The sequence below is a fragment of the Magnolia sinica genome, chromosome 3 (assembly GCF_029962835.1).
Source record: "Magnolia sinica isolate HGM2019 chromosome 3, MsV1, whole genome shotgun sequence".
NCBI lineage: Eukaryota > Viridiplantae > Streptophyta > Magnoliopsida > Magnoliales > Magnoliaceae > Magnolia > Magnolia sinica.
Genome location: NC_080575.1, coordinates 659,640 through 678,843, shown reverse-complemented (window position 1 = coordinate 678,843; position 19,204 = coordinate 659,640). Strand labels below are relative to the sequence as shown.

Sequence of the window (19,204 nt, the reverse complement as noted above, 5' to 3'; positions counted from 1 at the left end):
ACTTATAAAATTTTAAATCAGAGGTATACTGTTATAATAGATCCATTATATGTTGTCCCATAGTTTTAACTAAGCCGCCCCAACCTTCACAGAGTCTTTATTTTGTCTTAATAATAAAATAATGTCAATTGTTACTTTGCACTGTTGAGAAAATAAGCTATCATCTTTAATTATATCTTTAAAAAGAAGAAGAAAACAAAGTTAAAAAGAAAACGAACAAAAAAAAGACATACTTTCTAAATCAAGAGTATATCTTGTATATAAGATTTAAGTAACCGTTCATGAAAAGTCACCTAAATTTAATAATTTTGTTACATACCTGGATAAAATTAATGTGACGGATATATATAAAATCTGAACCGTCCACATGATGCAGCACCCCATGAAATCCTCGAGCCCAACTTTTATTACTTTGGTGGGCCATGGAAAAAGAGGAAAGCAAATCAAGGGAGAAAACTGTTTCCCTTTGCCATAGCCCACCAAAGTTTTCGATCAGGGTAAAAGTTGGACCCCAGGGGTTTCATGGGGTGCTACATAATGTGAACGGTTTAGATTTTGAGCTCATATCACAGACGATGAGTTCTCATGAGAATTAGTGCGCAAGTGAGCATTCCAATATATATATATATATAACCCACTTGCTCAAGGCCTGGCATGGGACATATTTCAGCAAGAAAGTAAATCAAGTCTAGAGATTCACCTTAGCAGCTGTGTGGTGGGCGATATGGGAAGAAAGAAACGGCCCTTGTTTCAAAGGAGAGTCTCATGAAGTAGGGTTTGTAGTGAGAAGAATCCACTACCTATTAGTGGAATGGGCCTCCTTTTTTTTTCCTTCATCGGATTGTAATTTGCTTTCGTTCTCTTAGGTACTTTTGGCTCGCTATCTCAGCAGGCCTTCCGCCTCTTTTGTTTCCCTTTCTTTGTTTTAATTAGAGCTGTACATGAGCAGAGTTAGCTCGGTAACTCGCTCGACTCGACTCGAAAATACTCAACTCAACTCGACTCAAAATGAGTTCGAGCCGAGCACAAGCTGATTTTTGGTGCTCGAATTGAGTTCGAGCCGAGCACGAGCTTGACCCTGCTCGACTCGACTCGACTCGAATAGTACTTGAAATCGGCTCGACTCGGACTCGACTCAGTACTCAACCAGGGGTATATATACCCCAAAATAAAAAACCCTAAGCTACCCTCTCTCAGCGCCCGTTCAAAAAACCCTAAGCCCTTCCTTCCCAACGCCCGTTTAAAACAAAAAAAAACCCCAACCCTTCAAAAAAAAAAGCGCTCGTTCCCCTCTCTCCCATTGGCCGTCGCAGCCACTTGATCGCCATATCCGGCTGTCCCTCTTCTTCCCTCACCTGTCCGACGACCTTCTGGCGGCCACAGCGACCGTCCAGTGCTCTCTCTCTCTCTCTCTCTCTCTCTCTCTCTCTCTCTCATTGGCTTGTCCGGAGCCGGTCATCCCTGCCACTCGTCCCTGCCCTGCCCGGTGCCCCTATCTGGTGCCGCAGCTCGTCCCTGTCGTTCATCCGTGCCCTGCACGGTGCCGGTCGTTTCCGCCGCAGCTCGCCCGGTAAGTACCTTTGATTACAGCTCGACTCGAAAACTTTGCTCGAACTTGGCTCGATATCTGCTCGAGCTAGGCATTCGAACTTGAAGGCCGAGCCAAGCTGAGTACGAGCTGGGACTCAGGCAGTGCAAGCCGAGCATGAGCTGGGCAATACTCGGCTTAGCTTGACTCGTGTACAGCTCTAGTTTTAATCCAATTTCAAGTCTCCATTCAAAAAAAAAAACCCCGCTTTTAATTATATGGTCTTATGCAATCTCTCATTTCGTGAGCGAATTACTTGGTGATCCCTCAAAAGGAGTAACGCATCACTTCAATCACTTTTCAATGATCCTAGCCATTGGAGTTAGATTGGTCCATCCCCAAAAATCAAGCAATTGGGTAATCCTAGCCATTAGAGTTTAGGATTTTTTTTAAAACAAAATTTAACCGTCAAAGAAACTTCAGTTGACTTTTCTTTCCATGACTTGGCCTGAAAGATAACTCTATTTTACACATAGGTGGACCCATTAGAGAAAATGATTGATTGCCTATAATAGTTAGATTTTCAAAGATAGGACATTTTCCTAATCAGGGAATTAGGTGGCCCTTCAACACTTAGGGTCCAACCTATTTAGGGCTTTATCTGGAACTTATTTGCTGGCCTGTTAGCTAGGTCCCCTGCTCATATGTTTATTAGCTAGGCTGGATTCCTTAGTACTCACATCCTCACACAATGCATCTTGATGTGAAACCTCACATGATGAGATCCAGACAGTTCATCCGATGGACCCAAAACAAACCAACTCATAAATCACATTGATGAGACCATCCTAACCTTCCAATCAAATGACCCACATGAAATGACCATCCTAATTACTCAATCACAAGAGAGTATCACCCACTTTTCTTTTCTTTTTATGTTGTCTTGAAGAAAGTTATAAGAAATGAAATTATCATATATAAATAATGAGAGAGCAGACAACCTTGGACACTTTCTTTTACTTAGGTTCAAAGGGACTTGATTTTAGTACACATGGCAAAGTGCATGAACCCCATCATAAATCATCATCGTTGGATGGAGATGGGGCGAGTACTGTTGTTGATTCTTTAAGACTAAGTCTCATTAATTAAAGTTGAGATTATAGTAGTCGTTGGATCTGGCAATCTAGGTTTAGTAATCCAGTGGCCCCCATCACATTCACGTGTTGCATGATTAGTTTTAACGTGTACACATATTATCATTTTGCTCTCTGGGCATGGTCTGAATCACCAAAGAAAGTCTCATGTAATTACTTTGTTTTAGATGGCTCCAAGATGAGTTTAGGATTTTTCCAATCTTAAAATATTTTCAGGACAACAGCTTTTATTGCTGAAAATGACCTTAGATCCAACGGTTTAAGTTGTATTCCAACAAACCTCTTCCAACAGCAGATGCGTGATACACGGGCCTGCTTAACCAATGGGATGCATGTATGATAGTGGCATGTTGCCTAGTCAAATCCCACCACATCAGCTCACCAGGCAATCGGCATCTGCAAGATACAATGTGACTTAAGGGATGAGAAGGATTACAATACGGAATGTAAACAACAGGCTGAAAGTAAATGATTACACTAAGAAATGTAATTTACTTAATATAAAAAGTAAAAGATTACACTAAGGAATGTAATTGACGGGTAATTAAAAGGACAATTGAAAGATAATGTTTGGTTTAATTTGGTTAGTATGAGACCAATTATTCCTACTGAATCCCTTTGCTATTTGTAGCCTTAATCAGGTCATCTGGATCCTTTCCACATTCTGACTATTGCTATGACCATTCAATACTATTGGCTTTCCCTTGTTTCTCCTTCTGCTATCTTTCATGTAACCATTCCTTCACGGTCGACCATCTTCACAACGACGTGGCATCACTTAATGCATTCTAACTATGTTATCAACAAATCTTCTCCGTACATCTTTACAGATCTTCAAAAACACAATGCAGATATGTGCAAATCACACATAACCTACTTTGATTGGTTCTTATGAGGAATGGCAACCACGAGGATGAACAATCCCAAAGATCAAGATGGCCCACTCAGCTGATGGCCTAGAATGTTCCAAAGGGGGTGGACGATAGGAAATCATTATAACCAATGACAATTGAACAGGTGTAATTATAACCGGACGCGGATTTTATGTGAAAAGGCTTTCATGTGAGGTTCATGCATTGGGAAGCTAGGTGGGCCCACCATGATGTTTGGGATAAATCCACCTTGTCCATCTGTTTTTCCTACTCATTTTAGGATAGGAGACCAAAAATGAGGTAGATATAAAACTCAAGGAAGGCACGCTAGAGTAAAAATGAGGATTGAGCAACCACCATTGAAACATTCATATGGCCACAAAAGTTTAGCATCATGCTAATTTTTTTGTTTTTTTTTCATTTCATACTAGTAGAAATGACCTTATAAACAATTTAGATGGCATATAAACATCAATATATACCCAAAAAGGTTTCAACGGTAGGCATTTCTTTTTCCCCCGGGGTGACCTTCTTGAGTTTTGTATTTACCTCACTTTTGGTCAAAGTCTTAAAATGAGTAGGCAACGAGGATGAATAAGGTGGATTTATCCCAAACATCACAATGCCGCCACCCCCCGCCCCCCCCCAAGCTTTCCAATGCACATAAACTTCCAACAAAAGGCTTTGGCATGAAATCTGTCCTGGCTTTCCAATGCACATGAACTTCCAACAAAAGGCTTTGGCATGAAATCTGTCCTAGCTTTCCAATGCACATGAACTTCCAACAAAAGGTTTTGGCATGAAATCTGTGTCCTATGACTTTCAACAGACCAAGCTTGGGTTGGTCTTATCCCAGATTTTGAACTATTTTGGGCCAGGCTTGGGATTGGTCTTGGCCTGAATTTTGAATTGTTTCTATCGGGTCGTTGGGCCGGCCCTCCCTATTTAAAATTCTAACTATAGGAACCCACCTTGATCTTTGCATTGCATATCCACACCATTCATTTGTTTTTTCAGCTTATTTTAAGCCATGGTATTGTAAATGCTCATGCAAAACTTTCTCCTAAGCTACCCATTGAGCGTTCGAGTTGCCTGTCTAATGATTGCATGAGTCGAACGATAGATGTATATATATGTGTGTATGTATGTGTGTGTGTGGTGATAAATATAGAAATACTATATGCTTAATTGATATGAGCAATAGTACGTAAAGGCCCAGATCCAATGAAGCCTATAGTTAAGGCCTCCATACCCAAACCTTGCGGAGGGGTTGAGAAGAGAGGTTAATGATTTTTAGGTGCTTGGTTGATACAGACAATAGCATATAAAATACTTAAATTTGAAATTTATCTAGATCCAATAAAACCCCTAGCTAAGACCTCCATACCCGAACATCGCAGATGGGTTGAGAAGAGAAATCAATAATTATATGTATATTGTTTGTAATCCCTCGTGCAACATACTCATATCCGAGGACACTGAGCCTGGGGGGTGTGCACTTAGTTTGCAATAATCCAGTATGGTTCTGGGTTGTACACTATCTTTCACAAGATAGATAGAATGGCTCAACTGAGTACTGTTTTGAGTCGTATGTTAGTCAAAATAAATGCTCCAGAATCCGTTGAACGTGGCGGTAGGCTAGAATCCATGGAATTGCCTTGAGATTAAAATAAAAAATTAAAAATTAAAAAAAAAAAAAAACCCCGAAGAATTTATGACTCGAGTGACTCCTGGTTTGATGTGTGTCATGGATTCTTGGTAAGGGTCTCGGTTATAGAAAGGGAAGAGATTACGCACCCTTTTACCGCCCATGTAAAGCACAGTTTCTACTTTGCCCAGTTGTACGCGTTCAAAGGAGATTAAGAGAACTTACAATAAAATATTAAACTTAAGGTGTCTAAATTATAAAAGATAAACTGAACACAAAATGACAATAGTAAAAAAGGAGTTTTTCGACAGAAGTATAGAAAAGGAAAAGAACACTAGGTTTTCAATTATTCCTTCAAGTCACGCATTCTGATACAGAAGATTCTCAAGAAAAACAACTGTAGAGCATACTTTACGTGATGTAAGAGCAAAGTCTACTATCTTAAGTGTTCAAAGCAGTGGGGTTAGAATATACAAACTGAAAAATGATAGATTGATAATACAATGTTGGCTTTGAAGTTAAATTAGATTAGAAGAGATCGAAAGAACATATACTTAAGAGTCTTTGTTCTTGGAATTTTAGAAATAGAACTCTCGTCGGGCTATGGGGGCTCTCTGTTGTTGAACTCTCCCACCACACTCTTTGGGATCTCCTCCGTTCTCTTTAGTTGTGAGGGCGGGGTCCTTTTTTTAGATGTTTGAGGTAAGCACTAATGGCACATCCATGATCATAATGGATGTTGGTTAGGATTTTGGGAATCTTGCTGATTGTACATACCATAGATAGTCATTGTACTACATTGTATTACGTCGTACTACACTACCAATTATAGGCTAGTGCACATGTATTTATACCAGACATTTTCAATGGAACAGTTACGGGAGTTTGCAATCTATTATGGTATCAAAGCCATAGAGGGATACGACTCCCTTTCCTAATCCTGGGATCAGGATCCGATACCCTTTATTTTCTCCAAGATCTTAAGGTTCTTCTTCCTGTCTTCCGTCCGACTCGGCACATCCACATTATTTGAATTTCCTCAGATTCAATCAGCGTCATTCCCTCCTTCCGCTTAGGAGATACTCACGGACGCCCAAAGATCATATTCTCTCTCTTTTTGAAACATGTGCCCAGCGTATCCGCATGAATCAATCGGCGCTGTCCACCTTGATTCTTCTCAAATCCCGGTCGCACCAAGAGGATTCTCCTTCTATCTCAGCAACCACTGTGCGCACCAACTCTCCTGTTGACGTTGCTCATTGTCCTCAGTCCTTCTCCATGACTGTTTCGTCTACCTTTCCAAATATTACTCAGTTAGTGAGCATCAAACTAGATTCTGACAATTACCTCCTCTGGAAATCTCAATTTCTTCCTATTCTTAAAAGTAACGGTCTATTCGGCCTTGTTGATGGTTCAGATCCATGTCCTCCTAAGTATATCCTCTCTTCCAATGGTGATTCTACCTCTACCAAAGTACTCAATGCAGATTATATTACTTGGTTCAAGCGATATTAAGCACTACTCAGTTGGATCAATGTTACATTAACGGAAGGCATCCTAGCTCAAGTTGTCGGTTTATCTTCCTCTCAGTCTGTCTGGACCGCGCTCAAACAACTTTTCTTATCTTAGTCTCATGCTCAGGTCATGCACTTTCGTTGACAACTATAAACGACAAAAAAGGGCTCTACTCCCACCATCGAGTATCTGCAGAAATTCAAAACAACTACAGACAAACTTGCAGCAATAGGTAAACCAGTCGACGACTTTAAACTCATCACCTACATTCTGGAAGGCCTTGGCCCTGAGTATGGGTCATTTGTTACTTCTGTCTCGCATCAGAAACCACTCATCACCATGATGAAGCTTTATGGCGCTCTCATCACAGAGGAACTTTGCTTATCAGCCTCCAACACTGACACACCCACAACCTTTAACGCTACATGTACCAATAATCAGCCTTCACGCGGCTTTTCCTCTGGTAGAGGAACATTTTCCCGAGGACGCTTTCATGGGAGAGGGCGTCATGCCCAAGGCGGTCCTCCTCGAGGACACTTCCACACCTCGTCCGCCAACGGTCGTCCGACGAGCCAGATTTGCACTAGAGTTGGTCATACTACTTTAGACTGTTATCATCGTATGAATCATGCCTACCAAGGAAGGGACCCTCCTCGCTCTCTCAATGCCCTTCATGCTTCTATTTCTGCCCCAACTCATGATGTATGGTATCCGGATACTGGTGCAAAACAACATCTCACCCATGATCTCTCCAACCTATCTCTCCAATCTGACTACACTGGCCCTGACCGTGTTGCTGTAGGTAATGGTGCTACCCTCCCCATCTCACATCAAGGTTCTTCCCTTCTTTCTACCCTTACTAACACCTTTCTGTTAGACAGGTCACATGCCTTGTATAGCCAATTCTATAGATAGACGGTGTATAAGTAGAAGATTTTGTATTTATCATTTTATCTTGTATAGTCGTTGTAAAGCTATATATATTCAACCCTTCAGGGTTGTATCAAATATACAGAAAACTAAAAGGAGAATCATTATCCTAAAAGCCTTCATCATTTTCTTCATCACCGACACCAGCGTCTATTAGATCCGGCCCACCTCGTCAGATCCGGCTCCTCCCCTATCAGATCCGACCCTGCCCTGCTATCCTGCTGCGTCAACAACCCTCGTTTGGCCTCTCCGCATGCCCTTGCCCACGCATGCCCCTACGCCCGACCCTGTGCACGCACCTATGCGCGTCCCTGCGCACCCACGTCCCTGTACACGACCTGAGCACATCTCTGCGCACATCCCTGCTGCATCTGATCCCTCCTGCAACACCTCCTGATCACCTACTGCTACACGTCTTACTGTCTCTGTCTGTTGATCTATTGCTGTCTGTTGTCCTGATCTACTGTTGTCTGTCTTTTGCTGGTTGCTGTTCTAATCTGTTGTTCTGATCTACTGTTGTCTCTGTCTTTTGTTGGTTGTTGTTCTAATCTGTGGCTGCACGGTACTTTCTTCTTTGGCATAGTTCTTAACTCTTCCTATCTATGAACAAAGACTCCTGTACAGAGGCCCCACCATGTAGTTTCGATGGCACCAACTATAATCTATAGGCCATTCACTTTCAGAGTTTTCTCAAGGGTCGTGGTTTATGGGGACTAATTGATAGATATGTTACTGTCCCCGCTTCCACCGATGCTGACAAAGTGACTGATTGGGAAATAAAAATGGACATATTATTATCTAAATTCTCGATTCGGTTGATCGACCAATAACTGTTGGGCCCACACCACATCGCACTGCTAGGGCAATGTGAGAGCATCTCTAGACAATATATCAATAGAGTAATGCAGCTAGGTTATACCGCTTGGAACAAGATCTAGTTCACCTTACTCAGGGTGACAAAAGTATTCAAACCTTCTACTCTACAATGGTTACAATTTAGACAGAGATGGCTATGATGGATCCCGAATTCCCAACTAACTTTAAAATATTTCAAACAATGCGCGAGAGTGTTCAAGTTAGATAGTTTCTTATGAAACTGCATCCGAAATTTGAGCATTGCAGGGCTACTCTCCTGAACCGTAGCCTAACTCCTTCAATGAATATGATTATTAATGATTTATTAGCTGAGGAATAACGACTGCAAGTCCTCTCTCAGGAGACATCTCAGGGACCATCTGACCTGACACTTGTTATATCCTCTGTACTAAACCGTGGTTCCACTCCTTTAACTTGTCGCGGTTGTCACAAAGTGGGACATGTTGTCGCTCAGTGCAAAGATTAGTGCGCTTATTATCAACGGACTGGTCATGGTATTCAGGACTGTCGTTCATATGCCTATGCATCCTCATTCGGCCGTGGACGTGGTGGTCGAGGTCGTGGCCATGGTCGTGATCTTTCTACTACTTCTGTGACTACTTCTTCAGAGCCTTCTGTTAGTGATACTGCATCCACTGGTTCTATTGATGGTCTTTCCTCACCTTTAACTCCTACGATGCTCCAGCAGATCATGCAGACCCTTTCTGCAGCTGGTATGTCAGGTATAACCTCATCTTCTCCATAGTTCTTCGATTCGAGTGCTTCTAATCATATGACTAATGATATATCACATCTTCGCAATATTCGTCCCTACATTGGAAATCAGGCTATTTCTACTGTGGATGACACTAAACTACCCATTCAGTTCGTTGGTTCCTTAACTTTCTCTCTTTCTGTCCATCGCCAGTTTACCCTTCGTGATGTGTTTTATGTACCTAAACTCTCCTTCAATTTAATTTCTGTTGGTCAACTTATATCCAATAACTGCTTAGTCATATTTCTTCCAAATTGTTGTTTTGTGCAGGATCTGGCAAAGGGGAAGGTACTTCGGAAGGATAAGCGACATGGATATTTGTACGTGCTGGACTTTAATCCATCTGTTACTCCAGCTCGTTGTTTCTTCTCTCCATCTTCCTCGGATATTTCTTCGGCAAATAAAATGTGAAAACTCTGGCACTTTTGCCTGGGTTATCCACATTCTGATCGTTTGATTCAGCTCTTTTCTTCTGGCATGTTAGAAAATATTTCTCTTAATAAAAGAAATTTGGATTATTCTTATTCTTCCTGTTGCCTTTCAAAAAATAAGTGTATTCCCTTTTCTCTAAGTACTACAAAATCATCATCTATGTTTGAACTAGTGCATACGGATGTCTGGGGCCCTTCACCAATTATGTCTTTCTTTGGATTACGATATTACGTTATATTCATTGATGATTTTACACGTTACACCTGGATTTACTTTCTGCACTCTAAGTCACAGGTTTTTGAAAATTTTAAAATATTTCATTCTATGGTGGACACTCAATTTCGAGTGAAAATTCAAACTTTCCGCTCTGACTCAGGGGGAAAGTATCTCTACACAAATTTTCACACATATATTCAGGGTCACAAGATTACTCATCAGACCACCTGTTCTGATACTCCACAACAGAATAGGATGACTAAACGAAAAAATCGTCATATTATTAAAACTGCCACTACCTTAATGACGGCTATGAGTGTTCCTCGTTCCTTCTGAGCGAAAGCTATGATGCATTCAATCTACTTAATTAATCGGTTGCCAACCACAGTTCTGAACAGTAAATCTCCCTACTTTGTTCTCACCGGTTCACTTCCTACATATTCCACATTTTGTGTTTTTGGTTGTGTATGTTATGTTCATCTGGCATCACGTGAACATAACAAACTTTTTCCAAAATCAGTTAAATGTATGTACTTGAAATTTGGAGAAACTCATAAGGGTTTTCATTACTATGATCCGGTCTCTCGTCGTGTACGGGTATCACGACATGTTGTTTTTCTTAATTATATTACCTTCCATTCATCTGTTCCTCCTTCACCCACACTAGACTCTCCTAATCTTACTATTTTCCCTGACATTCTGGTTGCCTCGAGTACACCTCCTAGTCCATTGCAAGTTTATTCACGACGACCACGTACAGATTCATCACCTACTACTCTCCCTACTGTACCCGTTACCAATCCAAATTCTATCTTGGTACGTCGTTCCACTCGTGTACATTGACAGCCTGATCGCTTAATATACTCTATGTCTGCCATGAATACTACCCTGGATTCTGTATCTATTCCTATTTCATACCATCAGGCAGTCAGTCATGATTGTTGGAAGAAGGTTATGGCAGATGAACTTGAAGCATTAGATGATAACCATACGTGGGACATTGTCACTTGATCTCTTGACCAATAATTAATTTGCAGTAAATGAATTTATTCTGTGAAGCTCAAGTTCGACGAATCATTGGATCGATACAAAGCTCGGCTTGTCGCTGAAGGATACAAACAGGAACACGGAATTAATTATGATGAGACATTTGCTCTTGTGGCCAGGATGAAAACTATTCGCACCCTTCTAACAGTATCATCAATTCGCTCTTGGCCACTCACTCAAATGGACGTAAAAAATGTTTTTCTTCATGGAGACCTCCAAGAAACAGTATATTTGAAACCTCTTCTTAGATCTTTAATCCCTGCCAATAAGGTTTGTCACCTAAAGAAAACTCTATATGGCCTCAAGCAAGCCCCTCGGGCATGGTTTCAATATTTCATGATGTTGTTACAGGAGCTGACTTTACTCAAAGTGGTCATGATACATCCTTATTCTTGTGCACCACTGAGCGTGGAATAGTCATTATTCTCGTATATGTTAACGACCTACTTCTGACTGGTAGCAATCATATTGGCATCTTGGCATTAAAGAAAGTTCTGAAGTCATCTTTCAAAATGAAGGAACTGGGACATTGACATACCTTCTTAGACTTGAATTTTCGTATTTTATACGTGGAATCCTGGTCAGCCAGCGTAAATATATGAAGGATCTTTTCGCCTTAGCCTCATTGACGGATCAAAAGACTGTTCAGACACCCTTAGAACTTAACATTCAATATAGTCGTGACGATGGTGATCTCCTTGCGGAACCCACATTATACTGCCATTTGGTTGGGAGTCTAATTTACTTAACAATGACTCGCCCTAATATTGCCTACGCTGTCCAAGTTGTCAACCAATTTGTTTCTGCTCATCGGACTCTTCATATGACTGCAGTATTGCGCATCTTACACTGCCTACGTAGAATTCTGGATCGCTCTCTGTTCTTCTCCTCTACGGCCACTCTTGATCTTCGTGCTTATTCAGATGCTAATTGGGCCGGTTGTACTTTCACACGCAGATCTACCACTAGCTACTATATTTTTCTCGGCACTTCTCTCATCTCTTGGAAGTGTAAGAAGCATGCCACTGTTTTCAAATCCAGCACAGAAGTCGAGTATGGAGCAATGTCAGCAGCTTGTAGTGAGATTATCTGGTTACGTGGACTTCTTTCCGACTTAGGCGTTTATCTCCAAGATCTTACTCCACTCCATGTAGATAATCTGAGTGCCATTTAGATTGCCTCTAATCCAGTTTTCCATGAACGGACAAAGCATATTGAGGTTGATGTCACTTCATTCGCGAGAAGTTTCAGTTTCATCTCATTTCTCTTCCACAGGTCGCATCCCATTATCAGATTGCAGACATTCTCATAAAGTCCCTCACTTCAGCACGTCAGTCGTTTCTAGTTGGTAAATATTACTTGTCGATGGCCAGTATTAGTTTGAGGGGGGATGTTAGACAGGCCACATGCCTTATATAGTCGATTTTATAGATAGATGATGTATAAGTAGAAGATTTTGTATTTATCATTTTACCTTGTATGGTCATTGTAAAGCTCTATATATTCAACCCTTTAGAGTTGTCTCAAATACATAGAAAACCAAAAGGAAAATCATTATCCTAAAAGCCTTCATTGTTTTCTCCTTGTTTTCACTTTCTTCTACGCGATGTTCTTCATGTCCCTGAAATTTCAAAAAATCTTCTCTCTGTCCATCAGTTTAGCACTGATCACATTTGTTTTTTAAAATTTCATCCCGATTTCTTCTATGTCAAGGACATGCGCACGGGAAAGATCCTATTTTAAGGCCGGAGTAAAAATGGTCTCTACACCATCCCAATAAATCGGAGTCCCTCTCTCACCTCGTCTCTTCAAGCATTCGTTGGTGAACGTGTCACTCCTACATGCTGGCATGCTCGCTTGGGTCATCCCGCCAAATGTATGTTGCAACATCTCCTCTCTGCCAAAGCCCTTCCCTTCAAAGGCTCCTCTCGTCACAATTCAGTCTGCTACTTGTGCCAACTTGGAAAGAGTTCATGTCTGCCCTTCTCTTTATCCTCTTCTATTTCATCTTTTCCTTTAGAACTCTTACACTGTGATGTCTGGGGACCATCCTCAATTGTCTCTAATAATGAATTTCGATACTATCTCTCTATTGTTGATGATTAAAGTAAATTCTACTGGTTTTTTCCCCTACATCTTAAATCCCAGGTATTTGATTACTTTCTTCATTTCAAACAGCATGTTGAAAATCATCTCAATACTAAGATTAAAGCCGTTCAGACCGACGAAGGGGGTGAATTTACAAGTTCTCAATTTAAAACCTTGCTATCTCTGCATGGCATTTTCCACAGGTTGACGTGTCCTTACACCCCCGAACAAAATGGGGTCGTTGAGCGTAAGCATTGACACATTGTTGAAATGGGTCTTTCTCTTCTTGCTCATGCTCATCTACCACATACCTTTTGGGATGAGACATTTCAAACAGCTGTGTTTCTAATTAATCGTCTTCCCCTACGTGTCCTTAATTACATTTCTCCGTGGAAAAAGCTCTTTCATCAGAAGCTTGATTACACCATCCTTCGTACTTTTGGTTGTGCCTGCTACCCTTACTTGCGACTATACAATAAACACAAATTGAAATTTTGCACATCCCAATGTGTCTTCATTGGTTATAGTCAGCAACACAAAGGGTATAAATGCCTTCATGTCCCCACTGGTCGTGCTTATATTTCAAGGCATGTTGTCTTTGATGAATCCCTTTTTCCATACAATTCTTACATTCGGCAACCACCACCACCGAATCTGATGGTTCAAACTCCATTAGCACCATCTCCTCCATCATCTAGCACCTTACCTATGCCTACACCTTTAGATGCATCTACCCCCCCACCTACCTTATCGACAACACCATCATCTCATCTGTCTCATCCCATGGTTACTCATCTCAAAGCCGGCACTCGCAAACCCAACCCCAAAGATGCCCTCATTACTACCACTCTCCCCACCGAACCTTCATCCTTTACTCATGTTTTAAAGGTAGTAGAATGGCATAATGCAATGGCTAGAGAGATTGATGCCCTCATACAAACTGGAACTTGGTCCTTGGTTCCCCCAACAACTGGACAGAATATTGTTGGGTGTCGTTGGGTGTACAAAATCAAGCAAAAATTTGATGGTTCTATCGAGCGTTATAAAGCTCATCTCGTTGCAAAAGGCTATCATCAACAACCTGGAATTGACTACACAAACACTTTCAGCCCAGTGGTCAAACCAACTACCATTCGTCTTATTCTCTCATTGGCAGTTCAATTCCAATGGCACATCTAGTACTCGATGTCCAAAATGCGTTTCTACATGGGCACCTGCAGGAGGAGGTTTACATGACTCAGTGTCCCGACTTTGTGGATCCTCAACATCCTCACTATGTTTGCTGTTTACATAAAGCCCTCTATGGACTCAAACAAGCGCTACGGGCCTGGTTTCGTCGCCTGACACAATTCTTGACAAACGCTCACTTTGTGTCCTCGTCTGCGGACACCTCTTTATTTATCCACAAGAGGAATGGTTCCATTACTTTAGTGATCATTTACGTCGATGACATAATTATCACAGGGAACTGCCCCAAGGACATCTCCAGTCTTATTTCCCAAATGAGCACTCATTTCACTATAAAGGATCTGGGACCATTGTCCTACTTCTTGGGTATTCAAGTCTCTCGCTCACAAAATTCCATAACTCTACGTCAGACCATGTACATCACCGACCTACTCGTTCGCTCCAACATGCATGAAACAAAACCAGTGAAAACGTCCATTGCCACTAGTTCCAAACCCTCCAGACATGAGGGTGACCCTTTACCAGACGGCACAGAATTTTGGAGTATTGTTAGTAGCTTACAATATCTCTCCATGACTCACCTAGATATTGGTTTCTCTGTTAATCAGGTGGCCCAATTTATGCATTCTCCCACCACTGCTCACTGGATGGCCGTCAAAAGGATCCTCCAATATCTGAAAGGCACTCTTCATCATGGCCTTACATTCACTCAGGCTTCCTTCCAAATTAGCCTCCATGCCTACTATGATGCTGATTGGGCAAGGAAATCCTGACGACCGCCGCTATATGACAAGGTATTGTCTATTTCTGGGTCCTAATGTTATTTCCTGGTCCGCAAAAAAACAACCTACCATTGTACGCTCCTCTACAGAGGCAAAGTATAGAGCCCTTGCTCATATAACTACAGAAATCCTATGGGTCCAATCGCTTCTTTGGGACATACATGTTATTTTGGCGACTTCTCCAATATTGTACTGTGACAACCTTGGCTCACTTTCTCTCGCAGCCAACCCGGTCTTTCATGCTCGCACTAAACACATTAAGGTCAACTATCATTTCGTTCGAGAGAAAGTCTTGCGGAATCTTCTTCGGGTTCGTTATGTCTCCACCGTCGATAACCCCGCAAACCTATTCACCAAGGGACTATCCTCCAGTTGCTTTCATCTTCTTCTTGACAAGCTCACTGTTTGTTCCCACTCGATTAGCTTGCGGGGGTGTAATGGCACATCCACGATCACGATGGATGTTGGTTAGGATTTTGGGAATCTTGTTGATTATACATACCATCGATAGTCACGGTGCTACATTGTACTATGTCATACTACACTATCAATTATGGGCTAGTGCACATGTATTTATACTTGACATTTTCAATGGAACAGATACGAGAGTTTGCAATCTATTAGGCACATGTAAGGTTGTATGTTAAGGTTCGGTTGCTTCGAGCCTGAGGTTTGGCATTGATGCCAGGATTGGGCAGACCAAACCGCTACTGAAAAGACACGAGCAACCAAGCCTAGGAAGGAGTGTTGAGTTATAGAATAAGGAAAACCTAGCCGGCAAGCGAGCGAGCCGAACCAATGAGCAAGTGAACCAAACCAACAAGTGAACAAGCCAAACCAAAGAATGAAGGAGATGAGCTAGTGCAAAAATCATGCCTCCAGTGGAGTGCCCACCGACTTTGAGCAAAGCCGGTGCAGGCGGCACTAGTTTTGAGCAAAGCCGGCACTCATCATCCAACTCTTAGTTTTGGCTCAATTTGGACCGTGTTGATTTTAACCGTGTACCCTCTCCGATCAAGGGGCCTATCGATGTTTACAAAATCAAGTGGTTGTTATTTTGATTGTATGGTGTCTACATGTCCAAAAACTAAATTGGATATAAATTCAAGGTGGACCAAACCATAGAAAATAGGGGTTATTGACAGTCCTTGGATAATGAAGGAGAGAATCTGCATAGCTGTCTCCGAGAACCATTTGATCAGGTTATCTGACAGAACATGACCGTTTATAGTCAGGAACACTACAGCTCCGCAGATAGCACACGTGTCCAAATCCAGACTGTCCAAATAGTGGGGCATTGCTCGGTGGTGGCCGTCCAATAAAATCAAAATAATCAATGGTCCGACTTCAACAAAAAAGTATCTACTTCTAAGAGATCCGATCCATCTGATTTTGGGGCCATCCAACATATGCATTAACTTACATGATTTGGACGTTTTGGATTTGTCCTACATGTGTGCCACGCGTACAAAGACAGTATGCACGCATATCACCATTCCCAGTCTGCTAGAGTAGTCGAATGATACCTTGAATCTTGACAGAAGACTTCTCAAAGAAAGATTTTCAGTGGATACAAGCCATCGCGAATCACGCGAGTAATGCTTGCCGGGAAAATACGACTGTTCTGGTCCGTTGCACGATGGCCCTCGATTCATTGCCTTTTGCTGGTGATGATATGCATGTAAGTCTGGAGACTCAGAACCTTCCATCTGGTGGGCCCGCTATGAAAAATAACTCGAATAAATGTAAACCATCGACCCGTAGCTTTTACCTACCCTTTTGACAGGCCCCAACTCATGTTTGTTCTTTTTGTACCTGGGACGGGCCACCAAATGGACGATCAGGAACCACAGATCCTAGTGGCAAAACCGCCTCCATACAAAATGTCGGCTTTAGATATCGCTATACACCGAGTTTCAGTGTATAAACACCCCAACAACCAGAGAGAAAAACAGAACATGGAGGGAAGACAGAAACAAGAATTTAAAAACCAACATGAATATGATTACGAATTAGATATGAATCACAACAATGACATTGAGATCCGGCTCGATCTTAAATCAGACAACCAAACAGCCACCAATATCAAAAGATTATAGAAAAAAGAACAAAATCTATGGAAACCACAAATAACCAAATCTAAGAAAGAAATACTAAAAGGTTTGCCTCTCTCCTCACGTCCTCTCGCTGTGGGGCATTTCATCAATCAGGTCGATGGCGCTGCTGGCAGGTCCTTGATCCACGGATCCAATGGCTTCCCAACCGAATAAACGATGAATCCGATCTTCCTCAGCTACATCTACATCCACCACATTCCGCCCGTCGAATATAAACGCCGGTTTCTCCATCCCCTCGTAGATCTTGCGGTAATCCAGCTTCTTGAATTCGTCCCACTCCGTCAAGATGCAGACCCCGTGGGCCCCTTTGGCCGCTTCATAGGCGTCCCAGACCACCCCCACCTGCTTCGACGCCGTCGGGCTGCTCGGCACCAGGTGCTGCGGGTGGTCCCAATCGAACTTGTTCGTCGCCAGGTCCCGCCGGATCTGTTCTTCTGTCACCTGTGGGTCGTAGATCGAAAGCTGGGCCTTGTCCCCCAGCAGCCCGTGGCAGACGTCGATCGCAGCCGTCTCACGGGTATCTCCCGTGTCCTTTTTGAATGCGAACCCTAAGATCGCAATCTTCTTTCCGGACACGGTGTTGAACATGGAAGAGACGACGCGGTTGACAAAACGGGCCTTTTGGTAGTCGTTGATCTGGACCACCTGTTTCCAGTAGTTCGCGACCTCGGTGAGGCCATTGCATTCGCAGATGTAGACCAGATTCAGGATGTCCTTCTGGAAGCAAGATCCACCGAATCCGACGCTGGCGTTGAGGAATCGGTGCCCGATCCGGGAGTCTTTGCCGACAGCGTAGGCAACTTCCGAGACATCGGCACCAGTCGCCTCGCAAAGGGCTGACATTGCGTTGATTGACGAGATCCGCTGAGCGAGGATCGCATTGGCTGCGAGCTTCGACAGCTCAGCGGACCAAAGGTTCATGGTGATGATCTGATCCTCGGGCACCCAATGGGCGTAGACGGCTTTAAGGGCAGCGACGGCCTTCTGGCCCTCGGGCGTCTCACGGCCGCCAATCAGGACTCGATCCGGCTTGGCGAGATCCTCCATGGCGGTGCCCTCAGCGAGGAATTCAGGGTTGGAGAGGATCTGGAAGTTGATGCCGCGGCTGTTGTGAGTGAGGATCTTCTCGATGGCCTCGGCAGTCTTGACAGGAACGGTGGATTTCTCGACGACGATCTTATCGGAGCGAGCAACGTCGGCGATCATGCGGGCAGCGGATTCCCAGTAGGTGAGATCAGCGGCCTTGCCGGCACCGAGGCCGCGGGTCTTGGTAGGGGTGTTGACGGAGACGAAGACGATGTGGGCGTCTGCGACGTGGGATTCGACATCGGAAGAGAAGAAGAGGTTCTTGTTGCGGCAGGATTTGACGATGGCGTCGAGGCCAGGCTCAAAGATGGGGAGGCGATCGCTGTTCCAGGCGTTGATGCGGGAGACGGAGATGTCCACAACCACCACCTGGATGTTGGGGCACTTGTAGGCGATCATGGCCATGGTGGGACCCCCTACATAACCGGCGCCGATGCAGCATATCTTCGTCGCAGCCATCTCTCTCTTTCTTCTCTGGCCTTTCTTTCTTTCTTTCTTTCTTTCTTCTTGTCTGGTAAGAGGATCGGAATGAGGGGGTGTTTTTATAGGAAAGGAATGGGCTGTTTGCTCACTGGCAATAGCAGCCATCCGAATTCCGAAGTATACTCCTTACTCTTCCCACGCGCCTCATGTGGAAATCGTGACCGCTCATCTGGGTCCCGCCATGTATTTTCTAAGGCTAAGATCAGGACGATACAGTATCATTCGGGCAGAGGCTATATGTCAAATCGGACCGTGGATGAAGTATTGGAGTAGCCGTTACACGTGTGGGGGCATATACTCACCAATCCTCCCCGGATGATCCTGAATGTGGGGCCCGCCGTGATGTATGTGCCTCACATCCACGCCGCTCATCCATTTTGACAGGTCATTTATGGCATTATCCCAAAAATGAAGCAGATCCAAATCTTAGGTGGACTACACTACATGAAACAGTGGTTGAGCCACAAAAGTGTTGGATCAAGCTGGTA

The 19,204-nt window shown here is 43.1% G+C and overlaps 1 pseudogene; it reads right to left on the bottom strand.

Annotated features, from left to right (window-relative positions):
• Positions 1-17,012: 17,012 nt before the first annotated feature.
• On the bottom strand, positions 17,013-18,836 carry LOC131239199 (UDP-glucose 6-dehydrogenase 4-like; annotated as a pseudogene).
• Positions 18,837-19,204: the final 368 nt, after the last annotated feature.